At 32.6% G+C, this 6,690-nt stretch overlaps 1 pseudogene; it reads left to right on the top strand.

Moving 5' to 3' along the window:
• The first annotated feature begins 512 nt into the window (after positions 1 to 512).
• LOC121433325 lies at positions 513 to 679 on the top strand (annotated as a pseudogene).
• The last annotated feature ends 6,011 nt before the right edge of the window (positions 680 to 6,690 follow it).

Here is a 6,690-nt window from a genome sequence, read left to right as displayed (position 1 = left end):
GTTGGTGGTACAAACTTAGGCAAAAAGAAGACTTAAGATTAAGATAAATTTTATCTATGTGATTTCTTCTATGATAAAATTAAAATATATAATCCATCACATATGAAAAATTGCTTTGTTGACTCAGTTGCTAACCTACCCTTGACCTATCTAACCTCAAGCATCACCAATCACCTGTGTCCTGTGAAGGAAAGAATGTGAATTTTAAAGACAGGGTTCTTTAGAAACATAGAATTTCAGACACTAAAACAGATTCTGAGGCCTCAAACACTTAGAAAATAATACATATGTCTGTAAAGTCTTATATAAATAAATAAAAATGATAAGCATTTTAACTGTGAGCTCCTTGAGTGAATTTTATATATGTGCTTATGAATAACTATACATGTACACTTATAAATACATGACTACAAGAAAAAATATATCAATATTCAAAATAAAAAATTTTTTTGATATGTGTTTGTGGATGTAATTAAATATAATGTGATTTTCCATTAAGAGATAGAAATAGAATCACTTCTTAGCCTTTTGGCTAAGACCAGTATAGTACCTGTTCTTATCAATTTAATATCTGATATATCGTCTATTTGAGGACAATATATTAAATGAATTTTTGGAATTAGGAGTTGGAATAGGAGCCTACTCTATCCACTCCAAATATCAATCTGTTAAACAAACTTTTTAAAAAATTAATATATATAAAGAAAATTGTTATTAATATATTTAATGTACATTTAATATCACTAGAAACTTGAATTATTTTATGAAACAAATATTGTACTTGTAGCAGCTTTGTTTGTCAGAGCCAGAACCTGGAAACAATCTAAAGGCCCCTCGACTGAAGAATAAATAAGAAAAATGTGGTACATTTACACAATGGAGTACTACACAGCAGAAAAATAATGACATCTTGAAATTTGCAGCCAAATGGATAGAATTAGGAAACATCATATTAAATGAGGTAACCCAAACCCAGAAAGGCAATTATTACATGTACTCACACATAAGCGGTTTTTAAACATAAAACAAAAAAAACCCAAACTACAAATCACAATCTCAGAGAACCTAGACAACAATGAGAGACATACACGGATCTAATCTACATGGGAAGTAGAAAAAGACAAGATCTCCTGAGTAAACTTAGAGCATGGGGACCATGGGAGAGGGTTGAAGTGGAGGGGAAAGGAAGGGAGGGGAGCAGAGAAAAATGTAGAGCTCAATAAAATAAATAAATAAGAAAAACATGACAAAATGTATAAAAGGTAGCCTGTGGCACAACAGTTGAGGTACTACTGTGTGACAACAGTCTTTTAAAGTTTCCGCAGTATAAAATTTAACCCAATATCCATGTTTGTAGTGATGTTCCTATACTTGTCTTGTTTTTATTTAATCAATACATGTTTACATTCAATCTTTTAGGGTCGGCTTTTAATTTGTTTTAATTATAGGAAGCACCATTGGGAGTAAAAGTCCTTGATGTATCCTTGTCCTTAACCAAATGATAATTATAACAGTTTGGCCAATAACTTAAGCATACTGCTAGTTAACTCTTACATTTTAAATTAACCCTTTCTATTCATCGCCAAAAGGTTGTGACCTACTGGTAAGGTTCCAACAGTTTTCTGCTTTGGCAGCTACATAGCATCACTCTCTGACTCTGCGTATTCTCTCTATATTTTCTGGCCCTATATTCTGCCCTGCCATAGGCCAAAATGGCTTCTCTATTAACTGAAGGTAATAAAACATATTCACAGCATACAGAGGGAAATCTGACATCATGACTACACTAGATTATGAGTTCTCTCTATCTAAAGAGTAAAATTCCTATTTGAAGAAGTTATAAAGTCCTAAAAATATTAGCTTTTCTACCAACTTTGTTGAAATGAATCAAAGGTCAGAGGGCTGACCCATAACCGTATTTAATACTAGTACCAAGATCAGAGTAGAGTTTTATTCTTACAATTCTGTTTCTAAAGCAGTAATGATATACTCAGTTAGTCAAAGATTCCTCAAGTGTAAAGTACAGCCAATAGCCTATTGAAAAGAATTATTTTCACTGAACACACAGTAAAGAGGTACTCAAATATTTGCACTATAAATATTTATTTTAATATCCCCTGGCAGATGAATAAGAACTCTAGAATAATGAAAATAATAGAAAACTATAAATAAGTCCTGATGCTGCTTCAAACTGAGGTTTCTCTACTTACCCACTATACTAATTTTGATTGTATGACTTAATCTGAATTTCCTCACCTACAAAATTTGATGAGAAGATTTTCTTGATATTTTACAATTTTACATAAAATAATCATTTTTTCTACTTTCTTTCAGGTCTCCAAAACATTTGTGAATCTCACAAGTAGGTAACACTCTTAGGAGTTGGACCCATAACCAGCAGTAGGTGGCCAACACAAAATAAACTCAATAGTATCTTTGGAGGTTCCTTCCCTCATAATGCTAGTTGGGGCATTTGATTTTTATCCTTAAAAATCCTTTGTGTACAAATAATTGTTTCTGGATTTGTGCTTTTATGGAATTCCTACTGGTGTGAATTTGTGTGTCTCTGCATGTTTATGCATTTCTTGTGCTTTTTCTTTGACTCTTTTTCTTATTTCGTTATGTTCCAATGTATTTGTTTTTATTTATCTTATTTTATGTTTATTATTATTCTTTAGGTGACTCTTTTTTCTAGTAAGAAACAGAAAGATGATGGATCCAGAAGGGAGGGGAGGTAGAAAGGAACTGGGAGAGTAGGAGGAGAGGAAATTGTAATCAGAATATATTATTTATGAAAAATCTATTTTCAATAAGTAAATAAACAAATGAACCAGAGTGGTGGAATATTATAACTCTGTTTCATCCTTAAGACTTCTAATGAGACCTTCAGGACCTGATTGCTATAATGGAAAACATTTCCCCAATATTTTAAGATGTCATCATCTTATATTAGTCATCATATTTTGACATTTAGATTTTCATTTTTCTCTTCTCTTGAGGTTTATTTGTTGCTGTCATTTAATACAAAAGGATAAATTTTATCATTAAGGAAGTATTCCTCTATTTATTTGATATTATAAAGTAAAGGAATCAGAAAGCACAAATGCAGCTGGATTAAAAGTATCCATGGGATATGCGAGGTTTCATATATTTCACTACAGTTCATACCAATTAGTCATTACTTGAATTAATAATTGCTTTCATTTATTTTGTCAAACTAATTAATAAACTAAAAAGAGAATTTTTTTCATTATTATGGAACACTAGAATATTTAAATGTCAAATAATTCCAGATTAAATTATATATATTTGCTCATGCATCTGTGTATTATATACATGTGTTTGCACACCTGGATATGTATATATAGACATGTGTAAATGCTCATTCCTCTATACAAACAAGTAACTCACCTAAGATGATAATGCAATAAAGCTTCCTAAAATCTTATCTCAAAACAAAGAGATGTTACACACAGTATTTTCTAACTGATAACTCAAATATTTTCATCCCATGTTAGTTGTAAAGGTGCAATGCCTCTTTTTATGTTAGTCATATAAAATCCCTTGGATTTGAGTGACTTAAGTACTTACTGAGATCACATCGTTAAAATACTTATTTTATTGTATTCTACATTATGCATCTTTCCCTTTCCCTTTTTTCTTTGTAATGTTATATGTTTTGGTCTACGGTTGCACGACAAACATCCAAAACCTTAATAGCACAAAGAAACACATGTCTATCTTCTCACAGCTATAGTAGGTCAGAGCTTGGACAAAGCTCACATGAGTCCATCTGACCTAGCTTTTCCTGTTTTCTAATCTTTGTGTTCACCTAGTGAGGATCTGCATTTGAGCTCACTCGTGTTGACAGAAGAATTCATTTCCTTGTGGTGGATGAATCCTAGTCCCTTGTCATATGGCCATGTCTATCATTCATAATCTAGAGTGATTAATGTCACCAGCAGTGAACTTTGGATGTGCTAGCATAATATGAGATGTCATTTTAGTATGAATTTTTATTCAATTATCCTTAGTCATATTTATCTTTGTCAGTGACCATCAGCCTTGAGACAGACTCTATAGAAATATTTTAAAAGGAAGAAATATTTTTGTTCCAAAAATTAAATTAGTATTGACTCCTCATGAATTTTATGAACCATGGGGTGATTTAAACATTTACACTGACTACTATTTTCACATATCTAATTAACAAGTGCTTTATAAATACTTATATCAAGAAATAATGTGGGTCTTATGACCCCATTATTTCATGCTCAAAATTTGTAAGTGCTATTTGAGAATTAGAATGAAGATGTGTTCTGATTCTCCATAAGCTTCAAAAAATATTGTAAAAGTAATAAAAATCAAACCATGGGACCCTTGCAGACCATATAGTGATTAGATAACCATAGCAATATCTAAAAGGAAGACAGATGGCAAACTCCATCAAAAGACAAAGGGTGATAAGGAGAGCTCACACAGTAGAGAAGGTCTCCTAAAAGTATGAAAGAATAAATCATTTAATGTGAATAATAGAAAAAGATGCAATCAAACCTTCTGAAAAGTTATTGAAGGAAAATGAACAATAGAAATACAAAAACATAGAGGAGTGCTATAGTGTCTGAGAAATTACATCAAAACAATAGCAACACATGTACAAAAAGAAATGGCCAATAAAAATTAGGAAAAAATATCAATTTGACTAGTTAAAATAAACTGGAAAGAGAAAATTACCTAAAATGGTCAAAATAAGGAACTCTCAAAGAATGTTCAGAAGTATGGAGAGAAAAATAAGAGAACTAGAAAGAAAGAGAAAATCTTTTAATTTTAAAGAAGGAAAAGTCTGATGTTAATTTGAGTAATTGCCGAAGAAAGGAAAGTAAGAAAAATAAAAAGTAAAGTGGGAAAATAAAGCATAATTTACACATGTGGATAAACAGGTGCATGGAGATGGACAAGAATAATGAATAGGATCACGTGGATGTCAAAGAGGATCCTGGAACGAGACAGGAGATGAGATGATCCAAACAGACATGATTAGGTATTTGAAGCATTCTAAAAAGTAAAGAGCTTTGGTTGGGACTCTAAAATTGCAAAAATTTTCTTTTTCTTTCTCTTGAGACAGGATCTCTCTGTAAGGCTTTGACAGTCCTCAAACTCAAGGTGCAGACCAGATTGGTCTTGAATTCACAAAAATCTTTTTGCCTTTGCCTCCTGAGTGTTGGGGTTATAAGCACCACCACCGCCCTGCAACAAGAATTCTTAACACGGAAATACTTTAGAAAATTGTCATATTCGTACAACTGCTGAAAAACAAGTGAGCATAAAGAACTCCTCAGCTTTTTAAAACAAGCATTTCAAGAGCCTTTGTTCATGGAGACATGCTATTGAGCATATTCTTTAACATTAGGAAAAAGATAGAGATGATTTCAAAGAAAAATTAATAATACTGGGACCACATCAACAGCAACTCTTCCGTATGAGGCAACAGAGTCAAAAAGACATTAAATACTTAAAGAAAAATTGTGAGCTTAGGATTTTAAGGTAAGTCAAACCAGTTCTCAATCACTGCTGTAAATGTGCGAGAGAACAGAGAATATTGATCTCAAGAGTCTTCCCTAAGAACTTGTTCAAGAAAGATTCAAGCAAGAATTAAAGGAAACATTCAGAATTTCCTCTCTGTGAGACTATGGAAAAAGCAATTAAATACATATAACCATAAAGACAGCATCAATAAATAGGATAACACAGCCAAAGACAATGTGAAGTTATTGTTCTCTGACAGTAGGAAATCTTTTTTCAGCTAACAAATAATGAGGAAGGAAGGATATGTAGATCATACAGGCTCACTACCTCACAGGATGTAAATGAACGTGAAAGATTATCAATACCCAATTCAATTTTTTGAGAAAGGGAGAAAAGAATAAAGAATTTACTAATTTCATTATTGTACTAAGTGGTAGATACTACTGATGAAATAACACTGCATATGTATAGATCAGTATATAATACATATTACAAAAACATGTCTTTAGTGTACAATGAATTATTTCCTAATAAATGGACCTGTATCTAATTTGACTTGATAACAAATGGTTTAGAAAAACATTTATATCTATCCCATACATGTTGCCTACAACACACACACACACACAAACACACACACACACACACACACTACTGAATCCATAACTCCTAAAATCCAGTTTTTGTAAATAGTCTTAATTTTTGTAAATAGTAACACTATCATTAATAAGATTCTTAGCAATAGTGGGGAGGGTGCCTGAATAGACCTTCCTCTGTAATCAGATTGGTGAATATCGTAGCTGTTATTGTTATAGAATCTTCATCCAGTAACCGATGAAAACAGATGCAGAGATCTACAGCTAAGAATCAGTGTAAGCTCTGGGAGTCTAGTAGATGAGAGGGACAAGGGATTATATGAGCAAGTGGAGGGTCAAGATCATGACATGGAAATCCACAGAGAAAATTTACCAGAGATCTTGAAAGCTCAGGGTCTCTAGACCAACAACTATGGAGCCAGCATGGGATCTAACTATGTTTTCTGTATGTGGGTGACAATTGTGTAGCTTGGTCTGTTTGAGGGGCTGCTAGTAGTGAAACCAAGATCTATCCCTAGTGCGTGAGCTGGGATTTTGGAGCCCATTCCTTATGATGGGATGTCTTGTT

The sequence above is a fragment of the Microtus oregoni genome, unplaced genomic scaffold (assembly GCF_018167655.1).
Source record: "Microtus oregoni isolate MIOR12 unplaced genomic scaffold, Mior012 000037F_ref0000500, whole genome shotgun sequence".
NCBI classification, from domain to species: domain Eukaryota; kingdom Metazoa; phylum Chordata; class Mammalia; order Rodentia; family Cricetidae; genus Microtus; species Microtus oregoni.
The sequence above is the reverse complement of the archived record's forward strand: the minus strand, read 5'-3'. Positions and strand labels throughout refer to the sequence as shown.